The 23,220-nt window shown below is 42.9% G+C and overlaps 1 long non-coding RNA gene across 10 annotated transcripts in view; it reads left to right on the top strand.

Annotated features, from left to right (window-relative positions):
* Nucleotides 1-20,924, top strand: part of LOC140637809 (uncharacterized) — a 65,200-nt gene extending 44,276 nt beyond the window's left edge. For 8 of the 10 annotated variants that reach the window (XR_012034848.1, XR_012034849.1, XR_012034853.1 and 5 more), the window contains 4 exons: nt 7,829-7,975; nt 8,593-8,706; nt 20,447-20,513; nt 20,674-20,924. This is a non-coding gene — a long non-coding RNA (uncharacterized lncRNA). Of the gene's footprint in view, nt 1-7,828; nt 7,976-8,592; nt 8,707-9,772; nt 10,082-20,446; nt 20,514-20,673 lie in introns of those variants that run through there. The other 2 variants (XR_012034851.1, XR_012034854.1) reach the window with 2 other exon arrangements.
* Nucleotides 20,925-23,220: the final 2,296 nt, after the last annotated feature.

Here is a 23,220-nt window from a genome sequence, read left to right as displayed (position 1 = left end):
TTTTTGCAGATGCCTTTGCAGCACCTATTGTAGGTAGGACTGGCACATAGATGTTCTATTGATGTGGAGTCAAATGCACAAACTTGAATGTCACCCACCTCTCAGCTCCTGTGACACCACTTTCTGCTTCTCCCATTGCCTCCAGACCATGCCTTCTCTCATTTGCACTTGACTGTCTTCATCTACCTTGGATATTAGGGTTTTGCTCTGGGTCCTTTTTCTGTATCATGCTCTTAGGTGATCTTTTCTGTTCTGATGACTTGACCCTCACTTATGTGGTGATGTCTCCTAGATCTTTATTTTCTGGATCTTTCTACTAAGAGGCAGATCCATATTTCCAACAGCCTTACTGTTTACCTCCACCCAGAGATACTCAGACTTAATATGCCCCAAGAAAGGGCTTATTATCCTGCCTTCAGGTCTCCTCCAGATTTCTTATTCCCTGTCTCAACTAATGGCTGCTTACCCACTTGCCCAAGCTAAAAACTTCCTTCCTTCTTTCACGACCAAATTCGTTCTGGTGAGTGTTCTTCCAAAGACGTCTATTTCCATTTCTTCTGCCATGCCTGAGTCTAGGTCCTCATCATTTCTTGCCTGGACTATTCCAACAGTGTATTGTAGGATTTCCCTGCCTCCAGCCACTCCTACCTCCAACACAGTATACCTACATCAACCATTGCCAGAATTTTTCTGAAATGAAAATTTGATCACCATTTCCTCCTGTGAGAATCTTAGTGGATACCTATTGCCTTGGGATTAAAACCTGCACTCCCTAGTGTGACCCCCAGGCCCTCATAGTTGGGCCTGAGGTACTTTGAATCAGTTCTGAGTTCAAGAACTCAGACCCAGACTCACCAGTTAGTTGGTGAGCCACGCTGAGGTGAGAAGACGTAGGTCTTCTCAGGGAAATGTAGGGAGAGGATAGAAGAGTTAACCTAGGGAGCATATCAACAACTGGCTAAATGTCCTTTTCTTCAAAGATGTAGAAATTTTCCTGAGTTAGATCAATAATTATCTTTGTGAAGCGCGCTTACTTCATAGGTAACCGTGGCGATATTTATCATTTACTATATACTAGCATTATTCTAAATACTTTATATATTTTAATTAATCATGACACAACATTAGGTAGATACTACGATTCTCCTCATTTTACAAATGAAGACACCTCAGTGTCTTCAACAGAGAGGTTAAGTAACTCTCCAAAGTTTTTAGGGATAGAGGCGGAACAAGGATTCAAATTTAGGTAATATGACCTTAATGTTAGTGAAGAAGTCAGGGGGCACCACAGGACTTATTGCGAAGGAGTTTGAAATGGGAATTTGGGGGACCACTAATCCCTCCTTCCTTCTGTAGGGTGCTCAGTGATTGGGCTGATGAGAACGCAATGAGGCATTAACGGAGACAGGAAAGTACAGGAGGAAATTTTATGGGGAAGAGTTTAGTTTTCTTGAACAATAGTTTGGACGACTGAACAGAGATATGAAGTAGTGGTAAGGAGACTAGAGGGTGGGAAGAGGCAGGGAGGCAGGGAAGAAAGGAGAGAGACAGAAACAGAGATAGAGAGAGATGACTGAGAGTAGGCTGTGGATTCCCACCTTGTGAGGCACCGAGCCTGAAGAATCCCTGTTTGGCACAAAGATATCATTGAGTTAATTAAAACATGGCCTTTCACTTCTCCAATCCTGGCTTCTGCTATCCCTGCAACAAGCCACTATCCACTGCATCTGTCAGAGTGTTTAGTCAGGTGTTTGGAGTGATGTAGAAGAAGGGCTGATTTTAGCCCCCTGCTGAAGGAGAAAGGACTGAGGAGTATTGTTTTTTTGAACCAATTAAACTTTGGATAATGGAGGGAGCAGTGATCAAAGAGGCATCTTAGATATTCCCAGGCTGTAGAGTCGACAGTACCATACTAGTTATTGCTCCAGGTTGGTGTCCGAGTACAAAGCCAGGGCCTGCCACAAGAAGATGCACATGCTCCAACCACATCAGAAGGCCCCTTCCAATCCATCAATCAGGATCTCTCCCATACCTGGGAGAAGTGTCTGTCCGTGTGCTCCTCTCTCTGTCTCAAATGACCTTCGTTTCCCTCCCTTGTCCTCCTGCTCCTATCACTCCCTTCTGTTCCTTCCCTCTTGATGGAGGTCTTAAAGGTATCAAAGGATGTGGGATATATTTCTATGACCATATAAAACACATTCAAGAATGATTTTTTCACCAAACTGTGAGCTTCTTTAAGAGAACCCTGAATTTTATTCTTGGTATTCCCAACAAGAAGCACAGAGCACATGGTAGGTGCTTAATAAATGTTTGACGAATACATAAATGAATGAATACCTGTAAAACATTTAATGGTGCTGCAGCTGTTGCTGCTGTCACTCCTCATGCATCTTGGCGGATTTTTTTCTTTCTTTCTTTTTTTTTTTTGCATTGGCACATGGCACCCACTAAGAAGTAAATAATCCCCTTTCCCTTTGGGGGATTCCAAGAGTGTCATTTGTTACATGGCACTCCCTATGGCATGCAAATAATCCTTTATCCAGTGTCCTTTCTGTTTCTTTATTTAAAAAAAAAAAAAAAAAAAGGTAACTGGCTTTGCATTAGAATGCTCTGATTACAAATCCACACCAAAAAGATTTTAATTCTCAGTAATGATGATGGAAAATTCCACTGAAGGATTTGCTTTCTGCTGGCTACTGTGCTGTATACCTTTAACACATTTTCTCACTTAACCCTGAGAGTAATCTCAATTTGAAAAAAAACATTATTTTCCATTTGAAAATGTAGATACTGTGGCTGGGAGAAGCTGAGTGACTTGCCCAAGACCATCTTACTACTAAGTGGAGAAGTTAGAATTTGAAACCAGATTCATCTGAACCCCAATATCCATACATGGAGGAGCCATGAAGAGATTCATGTTCAGATGGCCCTTCTGACTGTTGCATGGTGGATGGCTCTGAGGGCAATAGGGCCGGCTGGAGAGGCAAGTATGAGTCTGTGACAGTGACTCCTGGGACAGAGGACCACTTCAGCAGAGATTATCATGATTATTGTGATCGATTAGATGTAGGAGGCTAGACACAGGAAGACTCGCTGGTGACATTCGAGTTCTTGGTTGATTGTCTTGGGCATCACTCACTGAGTGCTGGATATTAGGAACTGGTGAAATTCCTGGATTGGTGAAAGAGAATAAGTTCTACTGGGGGTGTTGAGTGTTATGTACTTGGGAGTATTCAAGCTCAGCTTCTGATTGACGTTTGTAGATATGGGTCTGAAATTAGGAGAAAATACCATCTTTTGTATAGTCGTTTGTGCTGGCGATCATTCGATTTGAAGTTCTTTTCAGTTACCAAAAGTTTTCCACTTACTGGTTGGAGGAGATCAAGGGAGTATCTATTAGTGACTCAGAAACTCTTAGGGAAAACTTCTCCATATTATTCTTTAAATGCTTGGGTGAGATTTCCCCTTTATTGCATTTTCACAGTGCTCGAAATCCTTCTGAATCCTTAAATTTATGGTATTAAATATGGCTCATTGTCAGGACACAAATAGCTGATTGTGTCACCCTCTATTTCTACAGTTTGAAACTTATCTTGGTTGTCAGATGGGCCATCCACCTCTATGAGTTATCACCACTGTCTTTTTGGAAATACATGTTATGGTAACAACTATTTTTCTTCCACACTGTTATCTAATTTGAACGAATTGCTATTTTCCCCTTTGATTAGGCATTTGGCCCTTCAATATAGCCTTGTTTATAGTGCTGGTCACAAAGGAAAATACCATGATTAAATAAATCTTAGGGATCCTAGGGCAGACTATCTCACCAAGGAGACTGCAAAATGCTCTAAGATTAAAGGGAATACAGGATGATATCAGATGATAAAAAGCATTATCTCATTGGACGAAAGAAAGAGGATATGGAAGTCAAAATGGGCTGCTTACAGGTCTCTGCTTAAAAGGAGTGTCCAATATAGCTTGTCTGATGTGGTGGGTGCTGCAATGAATTTTGGCTTTCCAGCATCTGAATACTCTTCATAGGTTTGTGCGTGCCCCCCACCCCCTAAGCCCATCAAATTATAAAGAGCTGATTCCTACTAGAGAAAGTGAAAACATAATGATCATTCTCCAAGACCCTTGAATTTTCTGGGTGAGGACATGACCCGGATGCTGGCAATGAGAGAGAACCACTTGAGGATTGCCGCTGAGTGCTGGTGACGCAGAGAAGCGGGGGCTGCATGGACTCCGCTCTGATGAGACAGGCAGCAGCAACATCCAGTCTTCAGGGACTGCAGAGTGTGGTTCTGGGCCATACCCACTGTCTGTGGGGTGGTCGTACATGTCGTGGAATCTGTGTCCAGCTCTTACGGTAGCGGTGCCTTCATCAGACCAGCTCTGTGGTATGTGATTTTGGACATTGCTTTTATCTGCAAAGCCTCCAAGTCTGGCTCTCCTAGAGATTTTGTAAACCACCCAATATCCCCTTATTAAATCTACTTTCTGCTCACATTAGCCAGGGCTGCTGTCTGTTGCCGGCAACTGATCGATGGCTCCTAATTCCATATGATATACGAAATTTTAAGAATTCCCAACACTTGCCCTCCTACAACAGCTTCTCTTGTAGAATGTCTTTAAAATGAATTTCACTTTGCCTTGCATTATAGTTACTTGGGTTGTTTCTTTTTCTTCTTCTTCTTCTTTTTTTTTTTTTTTTTAAGAAATCAGATTTTTGAGAGCAGAGATTGTGTCTCACCCTCTTCGTATTCTTCTGTTAATGCCTTGTACATAGTGAAGATGATTTATAAATTGACTTAAGTAGCTGTAAATAAACTGTACCCTTTATGGCCACAAGGAAATAACATGGGCTAAGCCCACAGGTAAGAATGGAGCCTGGAACTCTGAAACACTGAAGAAAATGGTTCACAGGTGCCCTCTCATAGTCAAGAGGTAGGCGATGAGAAGCCCCCTCTGAGGCTTTGCCTGTTAATAGGCTCAGGCCACTGCTTGGTAATAGCCAGAGTAATGGCAGTAATCCCTTCTCCAAGAATTTCCATCAGAGTCTACTCCCTGAGCAATAATAGTCTGCATCTCAAAGCCTACTGGGTCTTCTGGTGAGTTATTGTAGTGGACCTAATGCTATTCCTCTTTCCAGGAGAGTGGATAGAAGCTTCTATCCCTGTTAGAGGGAAAAAAAGAAAGTAGCCCATGGAATCAGCAGCATGTGCTCTATATCGTTGTCTTTATTTCTCTGGATCTCACGCTTGTACAAAAGAAAACACTGTTGAAGTTTGCATTTATTTCTCCTACACATGCAACTACCAGCCTAATGTTTTCGTAATGATTGTTGCACACATGTATAATATGGAACCTGAGTCATATTTTACTGCATTTGGCATGAGTCTAGTGTGCAAGCTTTTACTAAGTTGTGCTCATCAAACCTAAAATTGATCATAGATCTAGCTCATCTGAGTGTGAACGTGAATTGAACTCCTTCCCCTCTTACCTCATTTCTGTGAAGTTAATTATTGCTGTTATTATGTATTTGTTTGGTAATTTCAGTTTGGTCTTGATCCCTTCCTTCCAGTATGAACTTACAGAGGCATGTGAATTCCTTTCCTACCCCTCCTCTTACCTGTACTGTATATTATGACCTATCAAAGAATATTATATTATATAACACACTTGTCCCAATACCATTCTGTTTTGTTCCTAAGGGAGCAAAATCACTTAATACACATTTCAAAATCTTCTTGTTTGTTTTTATTGAAGTATCACTGACACACGATGTTGCATTCGTTTCAGGCATGCAACAAAGTGATCCCACAACTCGGTATGTTGTGCTGTGCTCACAAGTGTGGCTGCCATCTGTCACCGTACAATGCTGTTACAACACCATTGACTATCTTCTCTGTGTATCTCTCATCTCCGTGACTTATTCCTACCATAAGTGGAAGCCTGTATCTCCCACTCCCCTTCACCACTCTCCCAATCACTTCAAATGATTGCATTTCCATCACCTCACACCCCTCCCTTCTGGCAACCATCAGTTTGTTCTCTGTATTTATGAGTCTTTCTCTACTTTTTGTTTGTTTTAGATTCTTCATATTAGTGAAATCATATGGCATTTGTTTTCTTATTTCACTTAGCATAATACCCCCAGGTACATCCATGTTGTCACAAACGGCAAGATCTCATTCTTTTTATGGCTCAGTAATATCCTATTGTGTGTGTGTGTGTGTGTGTGTGTGTGTGTGTGTGTGCGTCTGCATCTATATATAATCACATTTTCTTTTCCATTTACCTGTTGATGGATACGTGGAAATATCATTTCTTTTGTTATTATGAGGGTTAATTTTTTTAAAGATTTTATTTATTTATTCATGAGAGACACAGAGAGGGGCAGAGACACAGGAAGAGGGAGAAGCAGGCTCCATGCAGGGAGCCTGACGGGGGACTCGATCCTGGGCCCCCAGGACCACACCCTGGGCCTAAGGCGGCGCTAAACCACTGAGCCACCCGGACTGCTCTGTGAGGGTTAATTTTTACATATAGTGACTTAGAGCGTCTTCCTAAGAATGCTTCAGTAAATGTGAGCTACCATTATTTAATTTTCCTTTTATTTATATAATTTAAAACTGGAAAGAAAGGTCTTCTAAAAATATAACCATTGGAATTCAAAAGGAACCAAAACCCCAACATTGAACCATTAAGTGTTTGAGCTTATAAGAGATCTAGAAAAAGTTAAGTCACAAGTTACTTTTTAAAATGTGATAAATTAATCAATTTTTCAAATTATCTCCTATGCCATTAAAACATTATTTCATAGACTAAAGATTTCATCAGCTTGGGTGTTAGTTTTCTGTAGATCATAAATATAGGATTGAAAATGGACTAAAAAAAAAGAAAATGGACTCATAGCATTTTAGACTTGGAAGAGGTCTTTGATATTCGACGTTTTCATTTTCTACCTTAGAAGGAAACAGCATTGTACAATGTTCTACGATACTTGGGGGTTTCAAGCCCTAGGAGACACGGATTTTAAGTAGCAGGAGGACTAACTGGTAAAGTTTGCTCTTCTCTGAGTATAAGATTCTATTAAGTTATAGGACATACACAAGGACAAAAATCTAGTCTACAAGGAAACAGTACATAGACAAAATAGGCTGTTATTCAAAATAATTCTTATAAAGTAAAACATATATATGGGAAGAAATGAGCTCACAAAACTGAATTTGATAGATAACAAACACTTTAAGGGTTTATAATAATTACACATTGGGGATCCCTGGGTGGCGCAGCGGTTTGGCGCCTGCCTTTGGCCCAGGGCGCGATCCTGGAGACCCGGGATCGAATCCCACGTCGGGCTCCCGGTGCATGGAGCCTGCTTCTCCCTCTGCCTGTGTCTCTGCCTCTCTCTCTCTCTCTCTTTGTGTGTGACTATCATAAATAAATAAAAATTATTAAAAAAAGGTGTATATGATACATTTAAAAAAAATAATTACACATTATTATAGGTGCTTTTTAATCTTGCCATTCAGGTCACAGGTCAAATGTCACCTCTACAGAGAGGTCTTCTCTAGTCACTCCTGCTTCTCCCTCTGCCTGTGTCTCTGCCCCTCTCTGTGTCTCTCATGAATAAATGAATAAAATCTTTTAAAAAATTAACCCTCATAATAACAAAAGAAATGATATTTCCATGTATCCATCAACAGGTAAATGGAAGAGAAAATGTGATTATATATAGATGCAGACACACACACTCTAATAAAAGAGCCCTTCCTCCAATCACTCTTTATTTACTCCTCATCCTTCTTTATTTTCTTCACAGTTTATATCAGAAATTATATGACTCATTTTATTTTAAGTTAACTCCACATCCAGCATGGAGCGCAACGTGGGGCTTGAACACACAATCCTGAGATCAAGACTGAAGCTGAGATCAAGAACCAGACACTTAACCAACTGAGCCACCCAGGTGCCCCAACTCACTTATTATTTACTGTCTCAGTCTCTCACACTAGGATGAAAATTCCATAAGGGTAGCTGGTATCTTCTTTAATATTGTATCTCTGTGTACTAGAACCATGCCTGGCATATAGGTCTCTCGAGGAAAACACATTTATTTGATTGAATGACTAAATCAAGTTCTTGATAAGGACGTTTAATTTTGTTCTGAGTGCATAATAAGGGCAGCCAAAGAATTTTGTAGCAGAGTAAGATGACCAGATTTACATGTTAGAAAGACACTCGGGCAGCACTGTGTGCTTACCATTAGCAACCAGGAAATTCAATTTACTTTTGGACGTAAATTGAGAACACAAGCAAATGTCATTTGGAGCAAAGAAAGCCAGGAGACTTGAAGAAATTAGGGATCAGAAGACTAATAGAAAGAAAGAGAGAAAGAAAACATAACAGGGAGAGATCTGTGAAAACAAACGCCTAGGAAAATTAATTCCAGGCAACCAAACAGGTACATCTCAATGAGAGGCAGTGAAGCTTAGATAGATTAAAAGAATTCCCTGGCAGGAGCTTGGGGTTATGAAATCTTCTACCTCTAGAGATTAATTTCAGCCCTTACAATGTTATTTTCAGAGCTGCTCTACCGACTTTTCCCCTCCTAAAGTTTTCATGCGATTTTGTGCTGATACATGGACTCAACGATCCAGGAAGTTGCCTGTACCTTGGGAGCTCCATTTAGCTTCACAGGTCATATATAAGCACCAAGCAGCTGCTGGTAGGATTGGGGTGGGGGTGGGGGTGGCAGTGGGGCCGATGATCCGCGCTGACTTCTCTGTATCTCAGCACAGCAGTGTGGCTGTCAACCACAGCGAAGGGAAACAGGGCCTCTTGGATTGCTGGATTCAATTTGAGAATCTCAGGTGGTGAAAAGAAGAGGTCACGTAATTAACTCTGAGTTAATAGAAGGAGAACAGTGTCATGAATCACACCAAACAGTAGATCATTTTAAAATTGCATATAAAACTGGGCTTTGGAATGCGCCGTATGACTTTTTTGGCCAAGGATTTACATCCTTATTTGCTTTGCTTAAGCTAATAGTTAAATTAGTTTGTATTCTGGCTGCATTGGAAAGATGTTTGGCAGCAAGTGAATGGGATGGAAAGAGAGTAGGAGAAAAGGAAAGGGAGGTATGGGAGGGGAGACGCAGCCTGGAAGCAGGCTGGCTGGCTGAGAAGTTCAGGCTGGGGCAATAACCTGATCGGGGCAAAACCTTTGCGTCCCCAGGGAGGAACGAACCATATAACCAACCGATATAATCAAAAGCACCAGGCCTGATAGAATCAGCATAGTTTTTGAATATTTGTTGAATAAATGGAAATAATTTTTCCCTGATTTTGAAGCAATGATTCCTTATTTTATTGGAGATCTTCAAAAATTGATTTGATGTTGTTTAATTTTTATTAGGCCCTGTCTTGGTAAGAAAGCACAGTGATAGATCCTCTTCCTTTTTTTCTCAAAGACCAATGCCAGGAATAGCACAAAAGAAGTTTTAGGTCATAAAACCAGCGGTTGCAACCGGAGCTCCATACATCAGTTTGAACGCAGGTTGCCAATGCTGTTTTTGAAAAAAAGCAATAGGAGAGTGGTTTTTAGGTATCTGTTTTGAAAAGATTGGAGAATTAGTTACTTTAGTCTGGAGTCTCCAGCTCCTGAATGTCTGGCCCCTTTTGCTATGCGTCCGTACAACATGTACCTGCCTGTTAGCACTCATGGAACCGGAAGCCTGATCTCTGCATGCTCTGCTACTTCCTAGGGTCAGGGCCACCCCACCCGGCCCTCTCAGAGGAGGGTGCTACGGCCAACTCTCCGGATGGCCTGGGGGCAGCGGGACACTCAACGGGCCCAGACTGCTCCTCTCATACCAGTTGGGACCCACTGAGGATGCGATCCAGATCTCAGAGCATCAGTGGCAATCAGAACAACACCACTGGCAGGTCACTACATACCCTGCCTGGATGGTGAGAAACTTGAAGCCTTAATTTCTTCGCTGGCAGGGATTCCACAGTCTCTCTTCCATTGGATCTCAGCAGGACCAAGACATTAAAGCTTGCTTGTGTTTGTATCCAGATGGTGTGAATCTGTAACGCCATGTAAATAGACTAATCTGGAAGAGAATCTGTTTTGCATCCCCATCATCAGACTACATAGGCATCTGTTCTAAGATACTCTGCTTCTAATACCTCACGCACACCTATACACAGGTATACACACTGTGTGTGTCACAGTAGCAGAGCATGATACAAGTAGGGGAAGGGCACGCAGGGAACAATTCTGATCAGAGGCCACCCTGGGGATCTCCATGCTCTTCCCAAAATTGTGATCTAGCAGCCATAGCAATAGAAATTTTAGAGACGTCAATTAAGAACACTTGTTGTCATGGATTATTCTCATTTGTTGCTTTCAAACTGCTGACATAGTACCGAAAGAAAACCAAAGCCCCAGCAGCTCTGTGACATTTGCCAATGTTCTTTTATGGCAAAGAAAGCTGGTGGTATCCCTCATTGCTAATAAGACCCGGGCTGTGTATACATTGGTAATTGCATTTGGCTGCATGTAACCGAAGTCTGACCTCAGCGGTTTAATGGAATAGGGTTTTAATTTCCATAGAATGCTAAAGTCTGGAGGTAGGTACTCTGGTGCTGTAGGGTAACTCCATGATGTCATCAAGGATCCAAGTCTCACCGGCTTTGCTGCTTGGACATCCTACTGTTAACTTTTACCCTTCTGCTTACAAGATAGCCTTTTCTTCTCTGGGCATCACATCCAGTTCCTGGAGGGAATGGGGGTAGTAGCATGGGATGACGGAGGGTAGGGAAAGGGAAAAATAGATGATTCTGTCCCTTTTCATCAGGAAAATAATAATTTTCCCCAAATCTTAACTGAATAGATTTCTACTTCCATATATTTGGTCAGAACAGGACCACCTTAGCAACAAAGGGAATTGGGAAATTTGTGGGGTTTTTCTTTCTGTTCCAAACAAATTCAGGGTCCTATAAATAATAAATATAGGGAGGATTTAATTGGCAAAGATATTGGTTGGATGACTTATGTTTGCCTCAAATTATAATATTTGGGATACACTTTTTTTTTCTCCAAATTCATTACAATTTGTTGATACTTAAAATGATTCATCAGAGAGGTTGCTCCAAGCTTCTAATATATGAAACAGACCGATGACCAGATTCTGACAAACCTTTGTTTGGGGCAGTAATGGTGTGGCAAGTAGACCTAGATTTCAAGAACCTTCTTCATTTTTCTTCCTTATTCAGCTGTCAGCTATGGTGAGTGGTGGGGAAGGCAGTGGGGAGCACAGAATGTATGTTTTTTCTTCTTCACTATTTCTTCCCCCAAGCATCTGGTGCATCATATTTATTAAATGCTTAAGAAAATGAGTTTATTGATGAGGGAATGCATGAAGAAGAGTCAGTAGATCCAGGATTTGGCACCATCGCCAATTGGCTATAGGCCCTTGAGTGCTTGACTTGACCATCCCATGTCTGCTTTCCCCCACCTCTGATATGTAGAGAAGATCAAATAAGATAACCCTCAACAGATATTTCTTAAGCAGGGTAGGTCTCCAGAATCTACAAGGTGCTTTCAGTTCCATGGTCTCTCTTGCTTACTTTTCTTAATGGCCCAGACCCACCCCCCGGCCTGTGATAGAGTGACAGCTGGCACCACTCACCTCTTTTTGATAGATTAAGAAACTAAGGCTAGGATGGCTTGTAATTGGTCTACATCTAAACAGATTAAAAGAGTCAAACCTTGATGTTTAGGCTTGAAAAAAAAAATAATTAGTACTCAGTAAGCCTTCCTTATTTACAACCTCTGGTTTTTTTTTTTCCCAAAAGGATTTAATTTGGTTACACATACATTCAATAGCTTACAGATAGCTTAATACATAAGGGATCAGTTATCCTACTGAGGAAAACACTGAAAGCCCTCACAAAGAGTTTCAAGAATATAAGAGACCTACGGATATAGAACAAAAGGAGTCGAATGAAGCTTAATAAAATTTGGTTACATATTGTTAAATAGTAAGGAGTTTGAAACTCTAAAATGGGCTAATAAAGCTAATTTCTCTAAGGGTTTTAAAAAATAAGATAGATTCTTATCTGTGGGAGGTAGTTTAAGTGCAAAACACTAGGAACAGACCATGTGGTCTGCCTTCTTAAGTGTGCCTTTGAGCCTTCTAATCTCTAAACTCTTAGAATTCATTATCACTTCTGCTTATTTACTTCAAAATAACAACTGACACTTTGCAATTTACAAAATGCTTTCACACATAGCCTCTCATTTAATTCTCACAACAACCTTCTAATATATTATGCACGTTTTCCAGAAGGAAGTAACAAAACTGAAATTTGAACCAATTTCTTCTTGATCTCTATGTGATGCTCTTTTCTGAACATCTCATCTACCTCTCCTCTCCATGTGGGCATGCTGCGGCTGGAGAACTGATGGCTTTGCTGCCTTCTGCTTCAAACCTGGCTTCTTTTATGGTCTTCATTGTGGCTGATGGAACCAGTTGCCTGAGTCAGAGTCTCAAGACTGGGAATAAACTATTATTTACTTTCTTTCTCACCCACTTCTGTTCAATCAGGTCCTGTTGACTTTAGCACCTAAACATTTCTCAGAACTGGCCTTTTCTCCACCCCAGGCAGTGTCCTTTTAGCTCTAAGTCTTCACCACCATTTATCTGAATTATGAAAGCATTTTTCTTCTTAGATTTTCTCCTTTCAGGGGCACCTGGGTGGCTCTGTGGTTGAGCGTCTGCCTTCAGCTCGGGTCATGATCTCGGGTTCCTGGGATGGAGTCCTGCTTTGAACTCCCCATAGGGAGCCTGCTTCTCTTTCTGCCTATGTCTCTGCTTCTCTTTCTGTGTCTCTCATGAGTAAATAAATAAAATCTTAAAAAAAAAAAAAAAAAGAAAGAAATCTCTGGCCTAGAGCCCTTCAAAAGCTCCCTATTTCCTACTGCGGTGCTTCCTAGATTTTACCATTTTCATCATCCTACATATTGTTGCCATAGCCTTAACCACTGAAAATGACACTCAGCGTGGTGTTGAAAAGAACACGTTGCTATCCATAATATTCAATGAAGCGGAATCCATATGACTAACCCATACCGTGTGCTCTTTCCAACCCTCCATAGAGTTATGGGAGAAGTTTTGGCTGTTCAAGCTCTGCAACATTCCTGCTAGAACATTGCGCCTGAGTACACTGGCTCCAGATAGGATGGCTCACCAGAACAATAGCCATTTCAGTCCATCCAAGGCAATAATATCCATTAAATCATGAGTTTGACATGCCAGCTGTGTTTTCTCCCAATATACACTAAAATATACATATAACCAGTAAAATAAAGAAGTTTGTGTAGTACCGAAAATCATCTCCTAATACCAGTGGTAAACCTAATCTATTTTTCAAAGTTTCTTGGTATAAAATAAGTAACTCTTTATGATTTGGCCTTTATTTCACTTTCAAGCCTTTCACATGTAGGATTATTCTAAGGTGGCCATATAATCTATCATCCAAGCCAGGATACTTTTGAGTGCGAAGTGATATTTCCACTTAACTTAGTTAAAGTTAAGTTATACCTGGAATACCAGGTATAAAATTATACCATCTCAGGAAAATCTGGACCTAGGGTCACCCTATTCATCTACTCAGTCCCTAATTTCCACTTTATACGTTGAGTGATACTCAAGTATTTTCAGAGTTTTGTACTCACGATATGATTTCAGTCCTCTGAGTTTTTGTAAATCTTGTTCCTTTAGCCTGGAAAACCTTTCTTACATTTCTTCTGATACTGAACTTCAGTGCATTGGTTTCTCCAGGGAACCTTTCTGGCTCCAGATTGGACCAAATGACTGTTGCCTCATTTCCTGAGAATTGTAAACATATCTTTATCTCATTTGCCCGTTTAGGCCCTCTCCAGGGCAGGTATCAGGTCTTACTGATATTGTTCCCTGTGGCACATACATACAGGGTCAAGGCATACATAGATGATGCATTTGAGTCCCTAGTGACCAACCCAGCGTAGCGATCTGTGCTGTTCTCTGTAGATAACACCAAAGTTAACTTCAGCCTGTCTGATGATGCCGGCACCACTGAAAGTCTGCTTGAGATTATTGCTGGTCTGTCCTCCTCTCTTTTCTTTATTTACCTTCACCTTTGGTATTGAAGAAGAGTGTCTCTGTGCTCAAGAGGTGGCTTAGGGGTTATACTGCACTGGTTTAGCACTCCTGCTCTGCACTTAATAATCTTTGTGACCTTAGGCAAATTACTTAACCTTCCCAAACCGCAGTTTCCTTACCCATAAAACCTGAATGATAATAAAACCCTCCTCATGGGAATGTTATGATGATTCAGGGCCATGATGGATCTAAAGGGATGACTAGTGTCTGGTGTACAATATATGCTCAATAAAAGTTTCAGAAAAGAGCCATGGATGGATGTGGTAAGATTATAAGGAAAGTGGTATCTTTCTTCTGCTGATTCATTAAGGAAGTGTGGATTCTCAAGCCACTTGGTTTGAATAAAAATCCAGACATAATGTAAAGCCCGGGGCTCTGAAGAAGCATGGAACAAGCACAGAGAATTAAGATCTTACTTTAGGCAGCATATATTTCCTGAGATAGAAAAATGAAGGTTTTAAAAACATTAATGTTTTTCTCCTCCAATATAGTGCTGAGCTTATCAGCGGCCACGGTTCTATCTGAACTTTTGATGCCACATCTTCTGTGTACTAGAGAAAGTAGATTTTAAGTCCCTAATGCCATCTTCTCCAGCCCCATGAACAACCCGGTTAATTAATCGATCATGCAATAATCAATTGGTTAACCCAAGCTATTGCATGCCCATTACATGGCAGATACTTGTCCTCGCTCCCATTGTGCGTTAGACATCGCAACATGTACCAAGGATAGAAGCATGGTAAAGTAGGTGTCTGGCCTTGGGGCTTAAGTGAGTCAGATAGAGCCTAAATTTCATAAGCTCCGTCAGTGTAGCAGGCAAGTCCCTGCTGAAGCTGTGCCCAGGTGCTAAGAGAGCATGGAGGGGTGGTACCTAAAGTCCCTGGGAGTGGCGATGGCCTGTCACTAAAGGCTTCTGTTCGTTTCTTTAAGTTTCTCTTCAGTGGGGATAGCTTGACATGCACGATCTAATTATGCAATGATGAGCAAGGGCTTTTTTCACTGGGCCTTTGACCTTACAGTTTAAGTAGCTGGGTAATTCCTGTGTGTGCCTTTGGGGATTCAGGCCTATCTCTCTGCAGCACACCACCCTCCACTCCCCAATCCTCAGTGCTGGGAACAGAGATAATTGGATACAGCAGACAGAGGGGTAGTTTAATTAGGTGATTTCTGCAATTCTAGGGGAAAAAAATGCAGGTAAGAACCAGCAGAGTAGAAGAAATCTGAGCTTTAGAGGCAACAAGAGGGAAAGAGAGATAAGTTCTGATCAAGATTTTAGCCTGGCTGACCTGATGATGGGGACTCGTATTAAGAATTAGGGGATCATATAGAAGAGGAGAAAGCTACAGCGGGAGCCTTACCCTATATTTTTCTTTCTTTTTTTTTTTCCTATATTTTTCTGATATAATTTTTAACAAGAACTAATCTTTCTGACTGCAGATGGCAATTGCCTTTCTGCCCAATGTTTTCACATTTTCTTCAGGTTCCAAACAAAATGAATGCTGTCAAACATGTCCTAGTACTACCTAAACACACTTGGTACAGAGTAAATTTAAACAATGGTTAGGGAGACAGTACAATTTCAGTCTGTGTGCAGTCAAGCTCTGTCAATTGTTAGCTAATGATCTCCAGCAATTCATCAGTCATTTCTTTATGTCTCTATAGACACATGTTTGAAAAAATGACGGAGATTAAAACTGCGGTGGCTGCTAACTAATATTTGGCATGCTATCCTTGACCAGCTTGGTGGGATGTGCATCCTTGAAATGTTCTTTTAACAATCCCAGTGTTGTTGACTTAAAATAAATCTTGTCACATTGGCATACAGGGCAAAGATCATGTCTAATAAAACGGTTCCAATTTGGAATAATTAGTGAAACATCTGAACTGTGGGCTCTTTTAAAACAATTATAAACATCACTCTGCGGTGTCAGAAATTATTCCAGCCAATGTGTTGCTGGACAGCTGTCCTGCCCTAACACAGAAATAAAAAAATATTTATAATGATTAAATCTAAGTATTGGCGCAAGCATTTAGGTGATCACAAAGTTTGTACGAAAATGGGTGCTTCCAAAGCGTGTTTAAAAGCTTAGTTCTATGACATAGCCCAAATCCTCTTTGAAATCTTGTTTTTATACAGTTCATTGCTCTGGAAGCACATCACTTTCATCTCGATTAGTGAAAAATTAAATTGCAGCCATTTTCCATTTAATTTTGTTGATTTCATTTTCAACAAATACTTGAATATCTGCTTTACCTTCAGCACTCTCCTAGGTCTAAAGAGAAACAGCATGAACTATATGTCCCATGTTCCTGACCTCATGGAGTTTTCATTCATTTTGGTGTGTGGAGATGGTGAGACAGAGAATTTGCTGTAACAGCACATTTTTATATCAGTAGATCTTACAAACACACCAATAGGGAGTTGGAATAGAGAGTACCTAGGGGAGGAGGAGTCACTTTAGTGAGAGTACTGGGGAAGATATCTCTGCGCTTATGTTTTTGATCTAAGATCTCAGTGATGACAAGACAGTCAAACTAATATATGGGAGGAAGAGGACTCCAGGCAGAGAGGAGAGCATGTGGAAAGACCTTGAGACATGATTGAGAATGATGTGTTTGAGGAACAGAAGGAGGCCTGTGTGGCTAGAATATATTAAGTGAGAGACAGGGAGGAGATGAGGTCAGCAGGAGATAAAGGCTTCCCTAATGCTTTACTATGGAAAGACAGAAGTGGGTGATGTAATTTACTGCAAGCATTGAGGTCACCATGGCTGCAGGGTGGAGTATGCGATTTGGGAGACAAAAGGGAAGGAGGGAAACAAGTAGGAGAGGATGCATTAGTCTAACTGAAGCTTTCAAAGCTGGAAATGGTGAGGAGTGGCTGGGTTGGAATTTACGTTGATGGATCTACAGTACTTGCTGAAGGTTTGAATGAAGGACATGTTGGAAAGAGAAAAATTAGAGATGGCATTTGGGGGTTTTGGTTTGTAAAACTCCCTGGATAAGGGTGCCATTTACTGGGTTAAGAAACACTAGGAAAAGTTTGGGAGATAAATATCAAGAGATTAAAGACATATTAAGTTTGGAGCTTTTTAGACATCCAAATGGAGATGTCCCGTACGTAGTCATAACTGTTTGTTTGTAGCTCATGGAAGGGCCAGGACTAGAGATGTAGATTGGGAAATCATGAGGAGAAAGAAGGTGGGAGTTAGTAGACTGATTGTTCCTGTAGGGTCAGAGGAGAGTTGGATTAGGAAGTCCCGAATAAGAGAGCTGGAAGGGTAGAAGTATTCAGAAGGTAGGATGAATTGAGAGTCTTAGATGCTATAACTGAGGAGCAAAGACCTTGATGTTGACAGGTGGCAGCAACCAAGAAGGATGGTGGGCATCAAATTTTGATGATTTGCATGCTTAAGAATCTGGCAGAAGGGAAGGTAATGGGTTTGGGAGCAGCAAGGTGGAGCAAGCAGGACACACCATACTCCTACACCTGGGATATAGGTCGCAGGGAGATTGGTGAGGGTGGGAAATCACCTTTGGGAGAGTTGAGAAGAAAGCAGTATCTTCAAGGGAAATTCTACTTCCACTCATAGCATCAGAATCCTCTGGGGGGAGCTTTTTAAAACATAGACTTCTGGGCCCCATCCCCAGAGTGGCTGTTTCTGTAGTTCTGGGGTCGAGCCTGAGAGTCTCCATTTATAACAAGCTCCTGGATGATGCTGATGCTGCTGGTCCACAGACCACACTCTGAGAACCACTGAGTTAGAGGCAGAGAGTAAAGCACAGTTTCAGAGAAGAGGGTGAGGGTGTGGGGAGATCGCTGAGCACAGACCAATCACCAGAGGATGACATGGAAGCTTTGGGAGAACAGACAGGAAGTGATGATGAGTTACAGGGATGCCTGAAGAAACCAGAGACGTGGGCTCTCTGGGATCAGTCTTGTTGTCTATGGGAGGGCGGTGATTAGTGGTTGGGGTCACCAGGCAGCTCCTTCCTTCTATCACTTCGGATCGTGTGTAGACCTGGAGGATGGTCAAGGGCCTCCTCAGGGGCAGCTCAACATCCAGGGCAGCCTGTGAGCCCAGAGGGAGTGGGAGGGCATCTTCCTAGGAATAGAAGAAAATATGACCTCCAGGTCACTGCTCCGTCCCTCGAGAGAGGGGCTGACTCAGCAGGAGGACCAGCCTGATTGAGGACCCCCAGATGGCTGAAGTCATTAGGTCAGCTGGAGCTTAGGGTGATTTGAAAACAAGTTAGCTCAAAAAACATCGAGCGTGTCTTTTACATCACTAATAGTGCTGGGCACTGTCGTGGCCGGGCAGGCTTTGCCCACTGGGATCTCAACATCTTGGGGTGCTGGGGCCAGAGGAGCTTCCCTACACTGGACTCTTTCCATTGCCGGTCGCTGGGAGCGATTGTTCTCAGGCACAACTGGACCCAAGTGCTGAAACCTTGTCGTTTGGGATCTCACTCTGCATTTCCATCTCCATCACTTTGTGTCTCTAAGATTTCAGGTATGTTGCTTTCATTTCCAGAAGGGCTCTCCCTTTATGCCCGCGCCACGTGTGCCAGCAATCGGCAGCCCCACGCTTACATCTCACCACTCCGAGAACCCAGTGAAAAGAAAGCTTCTATTTCCCAATAGTTCCTCAGAAAGTGGGGCAGCTCCCCATCCTGGTTCGCATCGCTGTGGCCAGTGGGACAGGTGCTCTGATTTGACCTTGTGTGATGTGCTCACCTCTGGAAAAGGAGGGGATGGATGCATGGGGTTCCCCATCAGCTACATCTGACCCACATACGCCAAAAGTGGAGGAAATTGCTTTCTGAAAGGAAAGTGAAGATATGTCATGATTTAAAAAGCTAGTGATCACAGCGTTTATTGCATGTGCCCTCTCCATAAGGCCTGGTAGAAGGGTTTTACCTGCTTTATCTCATCTACTTTTCATAAAGCTTGGTGAGAAGAGTACTATTATTATTTCCGCATTACCCAAGTGCTGAGAGGCTACGTTGGGCCTTGGCTTTAATGGGCTCGTGGGTAGCAGGGCACAACCTGGAGTGAATCCTGGGTGAGGAATGAGGACGAAGGGCAGTGTGAGGACAGGGGCCTGGGAGAGACGTGCTGATTGAGGAGCCCGGGGTGAGCCACCTGGAGGCGGATGGGATGGAAGGAGTGGGGCCCCCTGGTGCCAGGTGGGCATGGGCTGGGGACCGTTTTCTGAGTCAGGGGTGCAGCATCAACAATCCCACAGCAGTGCTAGAGAGCAAGGTGCTCCAGGCTGGGAAGAGAGTGTCGAAATGAAGCGCCACCAATCTCAGAAAACCAAATAGGTGACGATGGGCTTAACGAGGCTTCACTGCACTAAGCTGTTGCTGTCACGATCACTTACTCCCTCCGAAAGCCCGTTGAAGCTGAGGGAGCACGGATGTCGAAGGAGAGAGAATCTGAGTCACGTGGCTTACTGGTACCTCATTGAGACGTTTGTGCAAATCATCATACATGACTCATCTGTTTTTCGATTTCACTCCATGAATCTGGATCTTTTGTTTACAAATTCCACCTCCTCCCCCCCCATAGGCAGGATTGTGCGTAATTATGCTGAACTTGAGTAGAAAAAACATGATTATGATTGCAACTTCAGCCAGAAGAATGTTCATTTTGTTATTACACACAACACTTTTAAGTAACGTTATGGGGAAGAGAAACTACAGGGAAGTTCCAGCAATCGCGCTCTGTTTTCTTTGCTGGTGTCCAGATGGAAACACTTTTGGGGAAGAATCACCAGGATCGCAGTGTGTTGGGTGCGATTAGGCCAACATGGTGAACTTCCAGCTTCCCTTGGGAGCAGCCCCTCCTCTCCTCTGTGTAGATGTCTCTCTCCTTTTTTTTTTCTTTTTTCCCTTCAATTGATCATAACAGCTGCAATAAAACCCACTTCACCTTAATAAAAACAAATCAGAGAGGCTCCTTCTATATATTGCAACCTTACTTGCACAAATACTGATTATTGATCTGAAAACATGCTAAGCCTTCGCCTGGTGATGTTTAGCTTCATTTTCCCGCTTCAAGCTTCACCCTTGCCTGCAATGGAATTGCCCGAGCAGAACGATATGATAGCACGCAGGTCAGAAAATCTATCTTGGGTCAACAATTTGTCATAATGAAAATTGCAGAGGCCCAAATATGTTCACTGAACAGTTAGCTAACTTCTGCTTTTCTCCCCGATACAGCATGGGCATCGGGCTTGCTGATTCTCGTCGATAAATTCAATTTTTTTCAGAGGAGCTGATAATTAAGGTATTGAGCGATTGATTTTGCATAACCGCATAACCCAAGCCGATTGGGCTGTCACTGCTGTGAGAGGGAACGTGACAGTGGTTTTGCCACTGAATGCCGGGTACCCCTAAAGAACGGTGAAGGGGGGCAAGACTCAAAAGCATCTGATTCTCTTTTCCAGCTGAGCTGCTTTGCCAGCTCCTCATGGTGACGTGAGAAGGAGATATCTTGGAAGGGACAGCCACACGATTCCAGGGCCACAGCTACCTTTGCTTTCATCCTGGGATTCCCATCCTCTTCAAACCGCAGGCTCCAGGTGAATGACGTCATTTTGCCAAGGGCAAGAGCCTCAGAGCTGTTCCAAGATGGAAACATCAAGCTGTGTGTTCTGTCTCTTATTTTATTGTGAACAATAAACCCTGTAATACTCCATCCTGCTCAGTAGAGGTTTATTGAGTAGCCACATGTCTGGAGCTCTCTGCTAAGGTCTACAGGTGTGTGTGATCTGTAAGCACCTTGTTCCTGTTTGTGTTTGAAAGTGCCGTGGGGATGCTTCCTGGGGTAGGCAGTTCCCCGCCAGCTGGGTCTCTGCACACCTGCGTGGCTGTCCTGGGGTGTTATTGTGTCTTCCACACTCCCACACAAACCGCATCCGGAGGGCTGCGGCTCAACAGTTGAGATTCCAGGTGCCTTGACCTGGAAGTGGGGCGGTGTTACTGGGCTCTGCTGGGTGGCGGGGGGTGGGGGGGGCTGGCCCCCACTTTACACTGCTCAGCAGACTCAGTGAAAGGATTGGGGAGTAAGAGCTGGCCTGGAAATCCCGTGCAAATGCATGATGATTGAAGAACACTTGGAAACCATAAACCTTATCCAAAAGGAAGAAACGGATAAAAGCTGTGGATAATCACCTGGAGATAACCATCATTTATCATTTTTCCTACTGTAATGTTTACTTTGTACCCACACCCACAAACACATACACGTACATTCACACTTATGGTACGAAAACGGTATGTGCTAGAGCGGAGGCTATTTTTTTTTTTCCATTAAGAAGATATTGTGAATGTGGATTCATTTCCTCCACATTATAAAAAATAAAGTCCCTATTATGTGCCCAGCATGGCTCTGGGCAGGGAGGCTCGTGAACAAAAGAAGCGGATTTGGGTTTTGTAGAGGACTCAGTTAGTGGGGGGTGGGAAGAGAGTGGAAAATAAAGAAACAAGAAAATATGACAAAAACATGAACAGGAGCTTGGGGGCTGCTTTTGTTTGGATAGGCAGAGGAAGCTTCCTTCAGAAAATAACGTTCAACGGGGACTTGAGTGACAGAAGGAACTGGCCATGGGGAGATTTCTGGAAGAGCAGAGAAAGGCCAGCTAGTGCGAGGGCTCAAGGACAGACCCGGCCTGGCAGGCTGTAGGGAGGAAAAGAAGGTCCTTGCGGCTGGAGTAGGTGAGGGAGGGAAGACCTGTATGAGATGAGGGGGGAGAGGGAGACAGGGACCAGCTCCTGCCTACACAGGTTTTCCTGTATGTGATCAAAACCACTGGAGGGTTTTAAACGGGGCAGTAACACGAATGGATTTGTGTTTATTTATTTTTAAAGATGTTATTTTAAAGATGTTATTAAGAGAGAGCGAGAGAGAGCACACAGAGTGGGGGGAGTGGCAGAGAGAGAGGGAGAAGCAGACTCCCCTGCTGAGCCCGACGTGGGGCTCAACCCCAGGAACCTGGGATCACGATCTGAGCCAAAGACGGATGCTTACCTGACTGAGCCACCCAGGCGCCCTTGGATTTGTATTAAAACAAAACCAAACTCTAGCTGCTATGTGAGAACGGATCGCAGGGGGCACAGTGTAGCGAGGGGATGCCAGGAAAGGGGTGGGCATTAAAGTGGTCCTGGAGAAAGAGGATGGTGGCTGACCCAGGAAGCTCAAACCAGTATCAGAAAAGGTTTATGCACATCACCTCGGGGTGTTCACTTGTTCCAAAGGTAACTAATGTACGCGCAGAATCTAGCAGGATGTTCTTGGGAGGAAGAAAACCCCTGCCAATCTTTGGATATTAATCAGAGACAAGAAAACTCTTGAGCTTTGAGGGCCGCTGATAGGGTTGGCATTGGAGAGAGAGGAGAGATGAAAAAGATAATGCCAGCAGAAAGCAAGGAAGAGAAAGAAAGGAACGTGCCAAGAGGAGAAATGATAAAAACAGATATCAAGTAGTTGTGAGTAGTAATGCCATTAGAAATTTCTACTCAGGGCAGCCCCAGTGGCTCAGCGGTTTAGCGCCACCTTCAGCCCAGGGCGTGACCCTGGAGACCCGAGATCGAGTCGGGCTCCCTGCATGGAGCCTGCTTCTCCCTCTGCCTGTGTCTCTGCCTCTCTCTCTTTCTCTCTGTGTCTCTCTGTGTCTCTCATGAATAAATAAATAAAATCTTTAAAAAAAAAAGAAATTTCTACTCATTGGCACCTGTGTCCCAAATCATTTACCTCCCCCAGCATTGTATCATTGGTAAAATAAGCTAATTATTAGGAATTTGCAAAGAAGGACGGAATCCAGTGGGTTGTTCACAGCTATACGGGTTCTATTGTCTGGACTATGGTGGAAACTTATTAAAATATGAAAATAAGCAGTACAGAGTCTCAGGGATAGATATGCAGAGCAACACGCCCGATGTCATCTCAAAATCACTTTCCTGATAATTACACGTAGAGGCCTCGGTCTGTGTTC

This window comes from Canis lupus, chromosome 8, assembly GCF_048164855.1.
Source record: "Canis lupus baileyi chromosome 8, mCanLup2.hap1, whole genome shotgun sequence".
NCBI lineage: Eukaryota > Metazoa > Chordata > Mammalia > Carnivora > Canidae > Canis > Canis lupus.
This window is presented reverse-complemented; position numbering and strand designations above follow the sequence as displayed.